Source organism: Trichechus manatus, unplaced genomic scaffold, assembly GCF_000243295.1.
Source record: "Trichechus manatus latirostris isolate Lorelei unplaced genomic scaffold, TriManLat1.0 scaffold00086, whole genome shotgun sequence".
Taxonomy (NCBI): Eukaryota; Metazoa; Chordata; class Mammalia; order Sirenia; family Trichechidae; genus Trichechus; species Trichechus manatus.
Genome location: NW_004444022.1, coordinates 2,018,519 through 2,036,815, shown reverse-complemented (window position 1 = coordinate 2,036,815; position 18,297 = coordinate 2,018,519).

Genomic DNA, 18,297 nt, shown 5'->3' with positions numbered 1-18,297 from the left:
GAAGTGGGGGTCGACTCCTCAGAGTGACCCTCCTGGCCCCACTTCTCTATAAGAGTTGTGCAGTTGGTTACTGTCTTCGCCGTCCAGATTACCGTTGCCGCTGCGACAGTTGAGTTTTTTTTTTTTTTATGAAAGGGTGCTGGAGTTTTTCAAATGTTTTTTCTGTGTTTATTAAGATGATCATGTGTTTTTTGTCCTTTTTTGATCTGATGTATTACATTGATTGATTTTCATACGTTAAAGAAACCTGGCATTCATGGGGAAAATCCCACTTGGTCATTGTCTTAGCTGGGTTCTTTAGAGAAGCAAAACCAGTAAAGAGTATAAATACATACATAGAGAGATTTATAATAAGGAAACAGCTCACGCAATTGTAGAGGCTAGAACATCCAAGTCAGAGTAGAGGCTTCTGCCAATTCGTGCAGCCAGAGAAGCTGGCGAACCCAAGATGGGCAGGCCAGAGAGCAAGGCTCCTGCTCACTGGCTGTGAAAGTCGACTAATTCCAAGATCGGCAGGCAAGACCACAAGGTTTCTCCTGATTCACGTAGCTACGGGGGCTGGCAAACCTAAGATCAGCAGGTCGGGAAGCAGGACTCTTGCCCGCAGGCTATGAAGAACAACAAATCCCAAGATTGACAGGTAAGCTGCTAGCTCAAGTCCCAGGAACTCGAGGTGAGAGGACAAGAGGCAGCTGCTGGATCTGGAACAAGCCAAAAACCTTGGCAAGGCGAGCAGGAAGGAAGTAGTTGGTGGAGGGCGGAGAAATGAAGCCTGAGGGGGCATTGAGAGGCCACAAGCCCTGCCCCCTCTGATACCACTCAGGAGATTCCATCATGGGGGTGATCACATATCAAATTTCAACAGGAAAGTGATCAGATCATTATACAACTGCCAAAACACTGATAATCATGGCCTAGCCAAGAAGACATACAATCTTAACCATCACGGTCATAGTATATAATACTTACTTACATTGTTGGTACACTTTTCTAGTGTTTCATTGAGGAATTTTGTGTCTATATTCATAAGGTATATTGGTCTGTAGTTTTCTTTGCTTGTGATATGTTTGGCTGGTTTTTGTTGCTGTTAGCTGCTGTCAAGTCTGCCCCTGACTTATGGGGACGCCATGAACAACAGAACAAAATGCTCCCAGTCTTGCACCATCCCCATGATTGGTTGCATATCAGACCATTATGATCCATAGGGCTTTCATTGGCTGATTTTTGCTAGTAGATTGCCAGGCCTTTCTTCCTAGTCTGTCCTAGTATGGAAGTTCTATTGAAACCTGTTCAGCATCCTAGCAGCACACAAGCCACCATTGACAGATGAGTGGTTGCTGCAAATGAGGTACATTGACTAAGAATTAAACCTAGGTCTCCCACATGGAAGGCAAGAATTCTACCACTGAATCACCATTGTCTGGTTTTGGTATCAGGGTAATGGCTGGTCATAGAACAATTTGGAGAAGTGGTCCCTCCTCTAATATTGTTTGGCAGTGTGAGAATGATTGGTGTTAATTTTTCTTTAAACTACTAGTAAAATTCACTAGTGAAGCCATATAGTCCTGGGCTGTTTTTTATGGGAATATATTTTATTACTAAATGTCTTAGTTACCTAGTTCCACAATAACAGAAATGTCACAAGTGGGTGGCTGTAACATACAGAAATTTATTTTCTCACAATTTAGGAGGTTAGAAGTTCAAATTTGGGTGCTGGCTCTAGGGGAAGGCTTTCTTCTGTCTCTGTTGGCTCTGGAGGAAAGTCCTTTTCTCTTTGAGCTTCTACTCCTGGGCCATCTTCATGTGGCTTGGCATCTCTTTTCCCCCATCCCTGCTTCTTGTTTAATCTCTTATATCTTGAAAGAGATTGATTTTTGGCACACCTTACACTAATCCTGTCCATTAACATAACAAAGACAACCCATTCCCAAATGGGATTATAACCACAGGCATAGAGGTTAGTATTTATGACACATAATTTTGGGAGACACAATTCAATCCATAACATTAATTTAATATCTTTATTTGTTGTAGGTCTATTCAGATTTTCTATTGATTCTTGAGTCAATTTCAATAGTTCACATCTTTCTCAGAATTTGTCCATTTTATCCCACTATCCAATTTGTTGGCATAACATTGTTAATTGTATTCCTTGATATAATCTTTATTATATCTGTACAATCAGTAGTAATGTTCCCTCTTTCTTTCCTGATTTTAGTGACTTAAGTTTTCTCTGTTTTTTTCCTCAGTCAGTCTAGCTAAAGAGTTGTCAGTTTTGTTGATTTTTTCAAAGAACCAACTTTTGGTTTTGTTGATTTTCTCCACTGGTTTTTATTATGTATTTAATTAATTTCATTTCTAACTTTATTATTTCCTTTCTTCTGTTTTTTTAAAATTTTTATTGTGCTTTAGATGAAAATTTACAGCTCAAGTTACTTTCTCATTAAAAAATTTGTACACATATTGTTTTGTGACGTTGGTTGCAATCCCCACAATGTGACGGTATGCTCCCCCTTTCTACCCCAGTGTCCCCGTGTCCATTTGTCCAGTTCCTGTCCCTTCTTGTCTTCTCGTTTTCGTCAGGAGATTCCCATTTGGCCTCATTCCTCCCGTGTGTTGTTTTATAGACTTTTACTTTGCTCTTCTTTTTGTAGTTTCTCAAAGTGAAAGATTAGGTTGTTGATTTGAGATTTTATATATATATATATATATATATATATATATATATATATATATATATATAGCTATAACTTTCCCTGAAAACACTACTTTAAGGAGCCCTGGTGGCACAATGGCTAAGAGCTCGGCTGGTAACTCAAAGGTCAGCAGGTCAAATCCACTAGTACCGCTGTGGGAGAAAAGACCTGGTGATCTGCTCCCGTATGATTACAGTCAAGAAAACCCCATGGGACAGTTCTACTCTGTTACATGGGGTCCCTATGAGTTAGAATTGACTTAACGGCAACCGACAACAGCAACCAAGGACTGCTTTAGCTATGTCCCATATATTTTGATACATTGTGCTTTTATTTTCATAAGTCTCAAAGTACTCTCTAATTTCCCATTTCATTTCTTATTTCAACCATTGATTATTTAGGAAAATGTTTAATTTTCGCATATTTGTGCATTTCTCAAATTTCCTTCAGTTGTTGATTACTAATTTTTGTCTTAACATCTATTTTGTTTGACGTTAGTATAATCTCTCCAGCTCTCCTTTGGGCTGTTTTCTATCCTTTTAAATTCACCCTACTTATGTCTTTAATTCCTCAGTTTGTCCCTTGCGCAAAGAATATAGTAGAATCATGTTTTTATACCTATTCTGCCAATCTCTGCCCTTTCATTGGAATATTTAATCCATTTACATTAAGTATAATTACTTATATAGTAGGATTTACCTGTGCTTTTTGCTGTTTGTTTTTTTATACGTCTTATGTGTTTTTTGATCCTCCATTTATCCATAAGTGCCTTGTTTTGTGTTAAATACATATTTTTACCATATAATTTGTATTTCTCTTGTTTCTTTTATGCTATTTTTCAGTTATTTTGTTAATCTAGGTATCAACATTACTTTTTTAAAATTTTCTTATTGTACTTTAGGTGAAGGTTTACAGAACAAAAATTTTCTCATTAAACAGTCAATATACATATTGTTTTATGACATTGTTTAACAACCCCATGACATGTCAACATGCTCCCTTCTCAGCCTTGGAGGACCTTTTTTTTTTGTGAAAACATACATAGCCAAAGATACACGATTTCAAAAATTTCTACATGTACAATTCAGTGACGTTGATTACATTCTTCTAGTTGTGCTGCTATTCTCACTTTAGATGAAGGTTTACAGAACAAAATAGTTTCTCATTGAACAGTTAGTACACATATTGCCCTATAACAACAGTTAAGAACACCACTACATGTCAACACTGTCCTTACTGAACCTTGAGTTCCCTATCACCAGTTTTCCTGTCCCCTTCTGCCTTCTAGTCCTTCTCCCTGGACAGCTGTGCCTCATTAGTCCCATTTTGTTATATGGGGCTGTCCAATCCCCAGCTGAATGGTGAGCCTTGGAAGTGACTTCACCACTGAGCTAAAAGGGTGTCCAGGGGCCATACTCTCGGGGTTTCTCCAGTCTCTGTCAGGGCAGTAAATCTGGTCTTTTTTGTGTGTTAGAAGTTTGTTCTACATCCTTCTCCAGCTCTGTCCAGAACCCTCTGTTGTGATCCCGGTCAGAGCAGTCAATGGTGGTAGCCAGGCACTAACGTTAATATTTTAATTTAAAGCAATCTAGCTCAAATTAATACCAACTTAATTTCAATAGTATATAAAAATCTTTGTTGCTGTATAGCTCCATTTCCTCCCTTTCTTTTGTGCTGTTTTTGTTACAGAAGTTGCATCTTTATACGTTATAAACTCATCAAGACCATTTTATAATTATTAGTTTATTCGATTGTCTCTTAAATCAACTAGGAGAAAAAGTTACAAACAAAATTGCATTTATACTGTATTTTATACTTATTCATGTAGTTATGTTTTAAAATGCTATTTATCTCTTTGTGTGGATACTGGTTACTCTCTAGCATATTTTCATTTCAGCCTGAAGGATTTCCTTTAATATTTTTTGTAAAATAGTTGTCTTATGCTGTTTTTTCTAGAGAAGTAAAACAGTAAAGCATATATATATATATAAAGGAAATGACTCACTCAATTGTAGAGGCTGGAATGAGGGTCAGGCTGGTGGTTTCTGATTTCCTCATTTGCATAGGCAAGGGCTCATGAACCCAAGATCAGCAGGTCAGACAGCAGGGCTATTGTTCACAGGCTGCAAAGATCAATGAATACCAAGGTTGGCAGGCAAGACTGCAAGGAAGCTGCTAGCTCAAGTCCCACGAACTGGGGATCAGAGGAAAAGGAGCCAGGGGCAGGATCAAGAGCTAGCAAAAGCCCATGAGCCTTGCCAGAAAATCCACTTATATCTGATGGAGGCCACACCCCCAAATAAACTCCTTTTCAACTGATTGCCTACTCACAGCAGATGCCATCATGGAGGTGATCACATTATATCAAATCTCATCATGGAAGTGATCATATCATTATATGACTACCAAACTACATCAGAACTTCCAGACCACTGAGAATCATGGCCCAGTCAAGTTGACACACAACCTTAACTGTCACAGTCCACCCCTTGTCAACTTGGCACCTGTACACATCTCCTTAAACCATACATAATCTCTGAATAAAGACAATTATAAAGTCATACTTGTGCCTAACATGATACAACAAACACACATACAATCAAATATACAAAAGCCTTATTTACATCTTACATTTTATAAGTGAAGAAAACAAAAATATTTGATGCACACATACAAGACAGAAATACTCCTAACAATTAAAGTCCTCATTTCTGCAACTGGTCATGTTACCTAACACAATTGGTTCACCTCTTGTACTGTAGTTAAGACTAACTAAGAGTCAAGCGGATTTAAAGCAAGGCATAGTTTATTACTCCCGGTGGGTAAGGAGAGGAGGGGGGGATTCTCCCCGAAAGCACTCTTTCTCCGAACTCTCCCTGGGAGTGCTGTTTTATACCACGCGGGAAAGGGGAAGTCATACATATCCATTAACTTCATATATATTCAAAAAGGGGTCACGGTAGACTTCTGGCACAGAAGTGGCTGACAGACTTCTTGCTTTGGAAATGGGCTCAGTCACCGCTCGATGACGTATGTCCTGTGATTTTGGTTTCTAGACAACACTTATGGGATGAGTTCATCTGCCTGTCAACCTGGTCTCTTACCACTCATGCCCAGGATTTTAGTTCTAATTGGCTGATCTAAAAGACAGCTACAAGCAGACAGATTAGGAGGAAGGAAACAACATTCACACCATTCTTCTTCTAGACAAAATTTTTAACAGACATAACTTGTCGTTTAAGGCCTTTTCTGTCCCTAGCTTGTCACAGCTCCCCCCGAGATATTCACACTTCTCATTCTTGAGGGTTTAGGGATGGAGGTCTCTTCTTCTGAAGCTGCTTCCTGCTGATAAGGGATGTAGGGTTTTATTGATTAGAGGAGTGGAATTCTCTTGCTGCCTGAGCTAAACTACTGTATTTTCTACGCATCTCCAAAGGCCATTTATAGGGTGGCTGGGTTTCCTCTTGATCTTGGCGTAGAATGGGTTGGAATCCATGAGCAATTATCATCTGAAGGTGAAGCATTTGAGGTCTGGAAGTAATGAATTTGACCAACAAGTTGGATAAACAGGGACCAAAGAAAAGCAATAGTAAAACAGCAAAGGGTCCCAGGAGAGGTAGGAACCATGTGACAGAGGGAAGCACATTTTTTATGGCTTATCATCTGTCTTGGACTCCTGATCCCCGGTTAAACTTATGAAGTCACTCAGGTTGGTCAAGTAGATTTTTTTGGTCTAATTTCTACCTGTCCTGTAGTATTGACATAGATACAACAGCTAGTGCTTGGCCAGAAGGAAGTCCAGAATGATCTGATGATCTAAGACTTCTTTAGCCAGTGAATTTAGGGCTAGGTTGAGAGCTCTAATTCCTTCCCCTGAATCTTGGGCAACTGTCTCCGTGATTGTAGTCGTGTTTGATATTACTGATCTCTGATACAGGAACTTGGCTGCGGTTCCTGTGATGGTTCCAATAAAGGCTACTATCCCTGCTATTATTAGCCCTGTTCCTCTTTCTACCTGATTAGGAACTCTACATATTTGAATGAGGTCTGAGTTGGGATGAGCAAACCCAGTGGTACATATTCCTTTTTCATGTAATGGCTTGATGCATGCTAGCGCGGTGTTGCCACAAAGGAACATCAATCCTTTTGGGAGATACATATAGATAATACCTGCCGAACTGTTAAACAAACTAGTGTGATTAAGGATCAGTTTTAGCCAGGACTTTTGAAGTGGTGATAGTGTAACATTGACTGCATTCAGTGGGTTGCAACCATGGTAGGTTCCTAATGGGTATATTTTATTTTTGTTCCGCATTTTATTGATCTTATTCCTGAAATTAGTAAAATTATCATTTATCCTTTGGAGGCACTGGGTTGTTGCTTCTCAGGGGCTGTTAATCATCATGTGAAGGGAAAGGCATTCCCAGGACACATAGGAGTCCTGTACTAGTTCAGGAACAAAATTAGTCCACATTAGCAGGTCCCAAATTTGGAAGCAGGAGTTACTTTCACTAAGTTCAGGTATGGGAGGTACTTGAAATGGAGATAAAGGAAGGGGTTGCTTTGTCCCCAAAGCTGTTCCAGCAGCTGTCAGGTTAATATTGTGTATAGGGGTAGACAGTACCCAAGGGATCTGGGCTCCCTGTTCAACAGTTGTTGGGGTCTGATAACAGATCCAGCAATGTGTTAAATTGTTTCCTGAAGCAATGGCTTGGGAAGCATTAATTAAATAGTTGGCATTACTGGATGTTAAGGCTGAATTGGTTAATAGAACTGTTAAGATTGCAATGGCCATGTTAAGAAGGATAAGGAGTTTCCAACTAGAACTTCCCATGTTAATACTAAGTGGTGATTTTTACCACACCTAGTGTCAGCACTGACTCATTAAAGCATATACTAAGGTGCATAAGTTGGTCCAAAATGGGGAATCACACAGGCTGCAGCTAAAATAAAAATTAAGAGAATGGCCAGGGTGAAGACAACTCCCAGTATTTCTCTACACTTATTTTCATGAAACTTATCTATGCATCCTTGTTCTGTCTTTTAAACAGCCACTTGAGGCCTTCAACTGGTTCACAGGTGTAGGAGTCTTAGCTTGTAGGGGGTTCATCAGGCTGTCCAGGTGGAGAAAAAGGCTTGACCCGGGAGTGATGGACCCACGGAGTGACTCCTAATCTGAGAGCAGAGGGGGTTGTTAATAATACTTGGTATGGGCCAATCCATTTTTTCAGTCAGTTGGTCTCCTGGACTCACTTCTAGCTAAGTCTTTAAAAGTTCTAAGTCTCCTGGCTGGAAATTGAGCAAGTCACCTTTTGTCGGTTTGGGAGTATCTGGTTGCCATATTCTTGGAGTGCTTTCTGTATTTATCCCAGATTAATGATATATTTTAATGTTTGTTGTGTCTCTTGATCTAAAAGATCATTTACCTTGAGAAAAGGTCTTCCATAAGTTAATTAAAATGGGCTTAGTTTTAGAGTTCCTCTGGGGGAGGCCCATACCCCAATCAGAGCAATGGGTAACATTTTAATCCAGATTTCTTGAGTTTCTTGGCATAATTTTGCAAGGGTCCTTTTTAGAGTTTGGGTTCATTCTCTCAACCTTTCCTGAGGACTGAGGTCTTCATGCTGAGTGGAGCCTATATGTGATATTTACGTATTGGGATAAACTCTGAGTTATCTTAGCCATAAAGGTGGGACAATTGTCATTCTGGAGGGACCGAGGCAGGCCGAACCTGGGTATGATTTCTTTTAGAAGCCATTTTCATACTTTGGCAGCCTTCTCAGTCCTGTCAGGAAAGGCCTCTACCCATCCTGTGAAGTTGTCTATGAAAACCAACAGGTATTTGAATCCTTGGCATGGAGGCATCACTGTAAAATCTATTTGCCAATCCTCCCCTGGGTATGTTCCCCAATGTTGTACAGGTTTTATCAAGGGAAGAGGTACAGGGTGAGTATTTGTATTGTTTCTTAAACATATCTTGCAGCTTTTAGAAACTTGTTGTATTACCTTTTTCAAGTTCCTTCTTTGTATTAGAGTTTTAAGCTGAAGATGTAACGTCTTTTGGCCATAGTGACTGGCCTCAAGGGCCACCTTAATTACTTTCCAGAGTTGGCTGCCAGGGATGTAGACCCTTTTATTTTCATTTTGATACCAACTATCGATCTGTTTCTCAAATACCTGAGTTTCTGCATCCTGAATATCTTTTGAGTTTTATTGGGGTTTAAGGGTTGAAAGGCTAATGTCAGGAATGAGAGCCGTCTGAGTTACTGGGGACTGTACCTGAGCTGCTTTCTTAGCTACGGATCTGCTTTGCTGTTACCCTGCGAAACTGGAGTGTTCTCTTTTCGATGTCCCCTACAGTGTATAACAGCCACTTCAGCAGGTTGTTGTACTGTCTCTAGAAGTTCTAAAATGCGACTACCATACTTAATGGGAGAGTCCTTTGAGTTTAAAATCCCTCTTTCTTTCTAAATAGCCCCATGAGTGTGGATGATGGAGAAAGAGTATTTAGAATTTGTATATATGTTAATTTTCTTGTCTTTTTCTAATTGTAATGTTCTAGTGAGGGCAACAAGCTCGGCTTTTTGTGCAGAGGTTTGGGAAGGTAAAGGCTGGGCTTCTATAATGTCATGTAAACACACTGTGGCATATCCTGCTTTGCGAATATCTCATTCTACAAAACTACTTCCATCAGTGAACAAATCCTTATCTGTATTCTCTAAAGGACTGTCTTTCAGATCAGGTCTGCTGGAATAAACTTGGTCTATTATTTCAGTACAGTTATGGGATAGCTCGTGGTCTTTGGAGGTCGGTAAGAGTGTGGCAGGATTTAAAACTTGGCAAAACTTTAAAGTCACTTCAGGAGAATCTAATAATATAGCCTTGTATTGAGTTATTCTGCTTCCTGAAAGCCAGTTCCCTCCTTTAACTTCTAAAACAGTCTGAACCTGATGAAGTGTCAGCACCTCCATAGATTGTCCTAAAGTAAATTTGGATGCTTCTTTAACCAGGATAGCAGTGGCAGAGACTGCTGACAAGCAGGCCAGCCAACCTCGTGCTACTGGGTCCAATTCTTTAGAGAAATAGGCAACTGACCTAGTAAGAGGGCCAGTCTGTTGGGTGAGTACTCCCAAGTCCTGTCCCTGTCTCTCATGAACATATAGTCTGAAAAGTTTCGTTAAGTCTGGAAGGCCTAATGCAGGGGCTCTATGCAACTCTAGTTTAATGGTTTCAAATGCTGTTTGGCATTCTTGAGTCCATTCTAAGGGTCAGCTTTCTTCCCCTTTTACAGATTCATATAAAAGTTTTGCTATTAGCGCAAAGTTGGGTATCCAGATTCTACAAAATCCGGCCATACTTAAGAAGCTTAGCAATTCTTTCCATGTGGTGGGAGCTGGAAAGGAAGTTATGGCTAGTTTTTTCTCAGGCAGTAGTTGTCAGACACCAGGAGAAAGCTGAAACCCTAAATATTTCACTTCTTTTTGTGTAATCTGGGCCTTTTCAGGAGAAACCCTGTAACCTCGATTTGTCAAATGATTCAGGGTCTCTATAGTATTCTTGTCCGAGCTATCTTTGTCTTTACTAGCAATCAATAAGTCGTCTACATACTGGACTAATATTCCTTTTTTCAGCTTTAAATCCCTAACGTCTTTAGCCAAGGTTGAACAAAACAGGTGGGGAGAGGTTTTGAAACATTGGAAAAGGACTGTCCATTTAAACTGGGTTCTTGCTCTAGTATCTGGATACTCCCATTCAAAAGCAAATGATTCTTGTGAGTCAGGGTACAGGGGTACACAAAAGAAAGCATCCTTTAAATCTAGTACAGTAAAGTAGGTGGCAGCAGGGGGTACCTGAGTAAGCAGAGTATACTGGTTGAGGACCCGTGGTGAGTTGTTACTACAACCTCGTTCATTGCTCTTAAATCTTGCATAAAGCAGTATTCTCCATTAGGCTTCCTGACAGGTAAAATGGGAGTGTTCAAGGGGACTGGCAAGGCTCAATAAGCCCTTGTCTGTGGAGCTTTTCTAACACTGGTTTAATCCCAGTTCTTGCCTCTGGCTTAAGTGGATATTGTTTGCACCAAGGGAGAGCAGCTCCAGGTTTTAGTTCAACCTGGATAGGATTAACATTGTTGGCCCTTCCTGGTTGGTTTACATTCCAAACTATTGGGTTCACTTTGGTTAAAATATACTGAGGGATATTAGGTGTCCTTTGTGCAGAACCTCCTGTCTCAAGGAATGATAGGAGTCCTGCCCCTTGACTTCTATGTATTTCTACAGTGACTTGATCTCCAGAGAGAAAAACAGTAGCCCTTAATTTGGTTAATAGATCCCTACTGAGCATAAGGACAAGACAATTGGGTACAAATAGGAAAGAGTGAGATAGGATGTGTGTACCTACCTCACAAGATAAAGGGAAGGTAAGCTTCTTAGTCTGGGACTGCCCCGAGACTCCCGTTATCACACAATCATGATTAGAGAGCTTGCCAATAGGTTTAAGACAGAGTAGGTGGCTCCTGTATCAAGTAAAAATTCAGTTTTCCTATCTGCCACGTCGAAAGTAACCCGAGGTTCCACAGGGGTGATTCAGATCAGCTGTCGTTGTTTTGTGGGAGCCAGGTGGTCCTCTGAATCTCAGAAAGCTGTAGCAACTGCAACTTGGGGTCACAATTGGGGTAGCGTCCTGGCCTTCCTGATCGAGGATGGTCTGGTGTCCCTCTTTTTTGCAGTATGCACACTGTTGGGGCCCCAGCTTTGCTGGTGGTCCTGAAGGGCAGCTCCAAGGTCTGTCAGGTTGGCCGCTTACTGTGATGGCCCGGGCCCCCAGGGGTTACTTCTAAGTGGCCCCTGAATAACTGTGGCCAACAACTGGGCCCTTCTTTCCATCCTATTATCCTTTCTGTCTTCTTCTGCTTATCTCTGTTGTTAAAATCTTAGAGGCTTCCTACACTGATTTGGACAATGGGGTCTGGTGGCCAGCCTCTAACTTGAAGTTTCCTTCTAATGTCTGGGGCACTCTGGGCTACAAAATGCAGACCCAGCAGAGGGGCGGCCTCTGGTGCCTCTGGATCTATGTTGGTAAATTTCTTAAAGTTCTCTGCCAACCTATCCAAGAAAGCCGCAGAGTTCTCATCTTTTCCTTGGGTTATTTCTTTGATCCTTAAATAGTTAACTGGCTTATGGACACACTTTTTCATTCCATCAACCACACAAGTTATAAAATGTTTCATTCTTGCCAAATCTAGTCTGTCCTGGTAATCCCACTGTGGATTGGTTTTAGGAACTGCCTCATCCCTTGGCTTTAAAACATTGTGCTTGGGGTTGGTGGGGACAAAGCTGTCAGCATACTCTCTTGCCTTAGCTAGTATTCTATTCTTCTTATCAGTAGAACAACAGGTGGTCAGAACTACTATCACATCCTGCCAACTGAGAACAAAGTTAAGACTAAGCTTAACAAATTCTTCTCTAAATTTCTCTGGGTCCTCTGAAAACTTACCCAGTTTCTCTTTACACAAACTTAAATCTGAAACAGAAAAGGGTTCCTGTACCCGGACCACCCCACCTTGTCCAACTACCACCTCTCGCAGGGGTTACAGCCTCCCTGAGGTCTTTTTAGAATCTGGGAGGGGAGGATAAAGGTTGTGAGGACGGAAGACCATAGGGGTAGAGGGAAGCTAGCAGGGACCTATCATCAAAGAGGCTGTGGGTCCTGAATGAGGAGTAAGGGGGGGGGGCAGAAGGAATGTTGAGGATGGGATCAGAAATAGCAGGAGAAGGGGAGCTGGGAGGGCTGTATGCTGGAGGTCCAGGCAGAGACATTGCCGAGGTCAGCACTAGACCTCTATTCAAGAGGGGATCCTCCAAAAGGTCTGGTTCCCCAGATTCCTTTGGAAGCTTTTTAGATTGAACTTCGGTAGCTAGAGGTACACGGGTCAATTTGCATTTTGTTTGTAGCCCCTTATTCTGGTAGAGGTCCATAAAGGCTTTTACATAGGAGATCTCATCCATTTTTCCTCTCTCTTGCAAAATAAACCCGGCTGTAAAATAGTATTAAAATTTAGACACCCGTAAAAAAGACCACTTCTCCTGGCCAGTGAGGGTATACTGAGGCCAGGCAGTGTTGCAGAAAAATATAAGTTTCTTTTTATTTAAGTGATCATAAGAAAAAAAGCTGCCAGTGTTTAAGAACGCACCCTAGGGGTGAATCTCCTGGTACGCTTTTCTGATTTCCCATTCTGTCCAATTAACTGTTTCCAAGAACCTAGCTTTTTATTTTTATGGAAAGTTAATACCACCAGCTTTTTTTTCCCTAGCCCAATAGGAATTTATTGTCTGTCACTCTGCAGCCTAGAGTTTTCCAAGATTCTGGAGAACCTTATTTTTGAAATCTTAACACTCCGTCCAGAGCATTCCTTGTATTGTGATCCATATACCAGTCTAGACTGAAAATCCTCTCTCCTCGTATATTTCTTTATTTAGCCCAATCAATAAACTCCCGGGAATCTCTATAGGTATGTTCTAATTTAACCTGAATTTCTTTCCACCAATCAATTTCCATATACCATACACATAAGACAGCCAGACAAATAGAGAGCTCATGCCAGACAAGCCAGAGAGGGAAAGGGAACAAAGATGATCTTAGTGGGATTTCACCCCCACTTCAATCTTCCAGATACTCTCTATTCCCAAAACCAGATGGAGGGACTTCGAATGTCACTCAATCGGGTGCCAATCGGAGAATTTCACATCCACTCCTCAGAGCCAGGCCAGGATGGAGGGGTTTCAATCTCTCAATCTGAGTAGAGATGTCTATGCCAACCTCCCAGATTCAGGGTGCACCAACCATAAACAGACAACCCGAGAAAAACACACACACACACACACACCCCCTCACACACACACGAAAAAAATTCTATGCCCTTCTTTCAAGCCAAATTGAAAGTAAACTCTCAGAGTACGAATTTACCAAGCCTGAGGGGCACTGAACAAAAAGAGTTCAGGTGGCTGCAAGCCCGTCCAGGAAAGATCTGTCTGCTCCGATAGTTAACATGGGGGGGGACCCCAAGTAGGGCCCTATCTGGGGTGCCAGGAAATTTATTACTGAACACAATGAGTTTGCCGCTTGTACTCTAGTTAAGAATAACTAAGAGTCAAGCGGATTTAAAGCAAGGCATAGTTTATTACTCCCAGCGAGTAAGGGGAGGAGTGGGGATCCTCCCCGAAAGGACTCTCTCTCCGAACTCTCCCTGGGAGTGCTGTTTTATACCACGAGGGAAAGGGGAAGTCATACATATCCATTAACTTCATATATATTCAGAAAGGGGTCATGGTTGAATTCTGGCACAGAAGTGGCTGACAGACTTCTTGTTTCGGAAATGGGCTCGGTAACCTCTCCATGGCTTATGTCCCGTGATTTTGGTTTCTAAGCAACACTTATGGGATGAGGTCATCTGCCTGTCGACCTGATCTCTTACCATGCATGCCCAGGATTTTAGTTCTAATTGGCTGATCTGAAAGACAGCTACAAGCAGACAGATTAGGAGGAAGGAAACAAGATTCACACCATTCTTCTTCTAGACAAAATTTTTAACTGACATAACTTGTAATTTAAGGCCTTTTCTGTCCCTAGCTGGTCTCAGTCACATGGCCGTAACTGGTATTTAGAACTACCTTCTTCCACCACCCATTCTGTATTCCCTTTGCCCTCAGCAAGCACCTCAGCTGGCCCTGGTTCTTTGCCTGGTGGGGTGACCCAAGACTTCATTCCTGAAGAGTCTGGATGATTAGTAGTCATGTCAGAATTGAGTTGCTATAATTTTCTATTGTCTTTAATCACAGAGCATGGTAGTGCTAAGACGTGCCCTAAGTGATCTCTTGCATTCCAGACATACTCTTCTTTGCCTCCATTGTGTAATATGAATCCGATTTCCCTTTGGTAGTAGGATCAGTCACACTAGCCATTATGGTAACTCCTTTCTTTGCCTGCTGATCCAGAGGCATAAGGAGCCCAAAGTGGCCAGGTGGCATTCTTAGCTTCCAGTCCAATGGAATCAGTGATGTGTCTCCAGGTGGGCACATTCCTCCCTTTGGAACTAAGACCTGTAGACCCGTAGAGCATAGGGTCGCAGGGAAAGGAAGCAAAAATTTTGCAAATTGGTCACTAGGGCTAATAGTGAGTGTTGCCACTCCCATTTCCACCCCCTAATTCCTGGACCCAAGAATCCTGGCTATGGGAGAAATACAACATATATTGGAAGCTGGTTTAGAGCATATACAGCCTGCTGGAGAACACTGCCCTAGTCCTGCAAGGTATTGCCACAAAGCTGGTGCTATAATTGTGTCTTTAGAAGGCCATTCCATCGTTCTATCAAGCCAGTTTCTTCAGGATGATGGGGAACATGGTAAGACCAGTGAATTCCATGAGCATGGGCCCACTGCTGCACTTTATTTGCTGTGAAGGGAGTCCCTTGAACTAAGGCAATGCTGTATGGAACACATGACAGTGGATAAGACATTCTGTAAGTCTATGGATGGTAGTTTTGGCAGAAGCATTGCGTGCAGGGAAGGCAAATCCATATCCGGAGTGTCTATTCCAGTAAGAACAAAATGCTGCCCTTTCCATGATGGAAATGTCCATTGTAATCAACTTGCCACAAGGTTGCTGGCTGATCACCTTGAAGGGTGGTGTCATATCAGGACCTTCGTGTTGGTCTCTGCTGCTGGCAGATTGGGCACTCAGCATTGGCTGTAGCCAAGTAGGCCTTGATGAGTGGAAGTCCATGTTGCTGAGCCCATGTTGCTGAGCCCATGCATAACCTCCATCCCTGCCACCATGGCCACTTTTTTCATGAGTCCATTGGGAAATGACAGGAATGGCTGGGAAAACAGAATGTCTGGTTTCCATAGAATGAGTCATCCTATCTATTGATTGTTAAAATCCTCCTCTGCTAAGGTCACCCTTTGGTGAGCATTCACATGAGACACAAATATCATCACTTCTTTGGCCCTTTCAGAGAGGTCTATCCACATACCTCTTCCCCATATCTCCTTTTCTCCAATTTTTCAATCATGTTCCTTCCAAGTCCTTGACCATCCAGGCAAACCATTGACCACAGACCATGAATCAATATACAATCACACATCTGGCCATTTCTCCTTCCAGGCAAAGTGAACGACCAGGTGCACTGCTCGAGGTTCTGACGACTGTCCTTCAGGGAGGTCCCAGAAAGGGGCTGTAGTGCTGTCACTGTCCACTTCTGAGTGGCCCCTACATATCGTGCAGAACCATCTGTAAACCTAACAGAAGTTTTCTATTCTTCAGTCAACTGATCATAAGGTACTCCCCAAGACGCCATAGGTGTAGACTGGGAAATGGAAGGTAATGTGACAAGAGTGGAGATCATGGGCATTTGTGCCGCTACCTCATGCAACTTACTTGTGCCTCCTCGGGCCTGATCTCCTATATACCACTTCGGTGTTGTGCACATCCAACTTTATGACTCTGTGGGTCAGAGAACACCCAGTTCATGATGGGCAGCTCAGGCCACATGTTGAGTTGTTGGCCCATGGTTAAACTTTCCATCTCTACTAAGGCCCAGTAATAAGACAAAAGCTGTTTTTCAAAAGCTGAGTAGTTATCTGCAGAGAATGACAGGGCTTTGTTCCAAAATTGTAAGGGTCTGTGTTGTGATTCGCCAGTAGGGGCCTGCCAAAGACTTCAAACAGCATCTCTGTTTGCCACTGACACTTCAGGCAGCATTGGATCAGCCAGATCATATAGCCCAAGGGGCAGGGCAGCTTGCATGGCAGCCTGAACCTGTTGTAGAACCTTCTCTTGGTCTAGGCCCCACCCAAAACTAGCAGCTTTTAGAGTCACTTAATAGGCTGGAGTAGCACACCCAAATGAGGAATATGTTGCCTACAAAATCCAAATCCACTAGCCATTTTGCCTCCTTTTTATTTGTGGGAGAGGTCAGATGCAGTAACTTATTCTTCACTTCAGAAGGAATATCTCAACAGCTTCACACCACTGAATCCCTAGAAATTTCACTGAAATTTCAGGCACCTGAATTTTTGTTGAATTAATTTCCCACTTGGCTTAATGATCACAATAGTTTTATTAGTGATAAACTCTTTTTTTTTTCTTATTTGAGAATATCTTAATTTTTCCTTTGGCATTTTAGAATAGTTTTGCTGAGTATATAATTCTTAGTTGATGGTCTTTTATTTTCAACACTTTGAATATATCATCCCATTGCCCATTGGACTTGGTGGTTTCTGATGGAAAGTCAGCTGTTAATGTTATTTAGGATTTCATATCTGTGATAAGTCTTTTTTTTTCTTGTTGCTTTCAAGAATTTCTTTTTCTTTGGCTTTCAGCCATTTGACTATGTTGTGTCTAGATGCGGATCTTATTTAAATTTTTTTTTACTCTACTTTAGATGGAGGTTTACAGAACAAATAGTTTCTCATTAAACAGTCAGTACACATATTGTTTTATGACACTGGTTACCAACCCCATGACACGTCAACACTCTCCCATCTCGACCTTGAGGAACTTTGTTTTGGTGAAAATATACATAGTGAAAGTTACATCATTTCCAATGTTTCTACATGCACAATTCAGTGACATCGATTACATTGTTCCAGTTGTGCTGCTATTCTCACTATCCTTTTCCAAATTATTCCATCGCTATTATCTTCAACTCACTGTCCCTTAGGCTTCCCATCAAACCTTTTGAGTTGCTGTTGTCAATTTGATCTCACATAGATAGTTCTTTTTTTTCTTGTACCTTAGATGAAGGTTTGCAGAACAAATAGTTTCTCTTAAACAGTACACATACTGCCCTACGACAATGGTTAACAACCCCATGACATGTCAACACTGTCCCTTCTCAACCTTGAGTTCCCTATCACCAGCTTTCCTGTCCCCTCCTGCCTTCTAGTTCTTGCCCCAGGACTGCTGTGCCTCATTAGTCCCGTTTTGTTTTATGCAGCTGTCCAATCCCCGGCTGAACAGTGGATTTCGAGAGGGGCTTCACCACTGAGCTAAAAGGGTGTCTGGGGGCCATACTCTTGGGGTTTCTCCAGTCTATCAGGCCAGTAAATCTGGTCTGTTTTTTTTTTTGTGAGTTAGAATTCTGTTCTACATCCTTTTCCAGCTCTGTCCAGGAACCTCAATTGTGATCCCTGTCAGAGCAGTCAGTGGTGGTAGCTGGGCACCATCTGCTGTACTTGACTCAAGCTGGTGGAGGCTGTGGTAGCTGTGGTCCATTAGTCCTTTGGACTAATCTTTTCCTTGTGTCTTGTTCTCTTCATTCTTCCTTGCTCCTGAAGAGGTGAGACGAGTTATCTTAGATGGCTGCTCACAGGCTTTAAGACCCCAGATGCTACTCACCAAGGTACAATGTAGAACATTGTCTTTATAAACTGTGTTATGCCAATTGAGCTAGATGTTCCCCTAGACTATGGTCCCCACAGCCCTCTGCCCAGCAATTCAGTCCCTTAGGGAGTTTGGAAGGGTCTATGGAGTTTCCATGACCTTTCCTTGTACAAGTTGTGCTGGCTTCCCCAGTATTGTGTACTGTCTTACCCTTCACCAA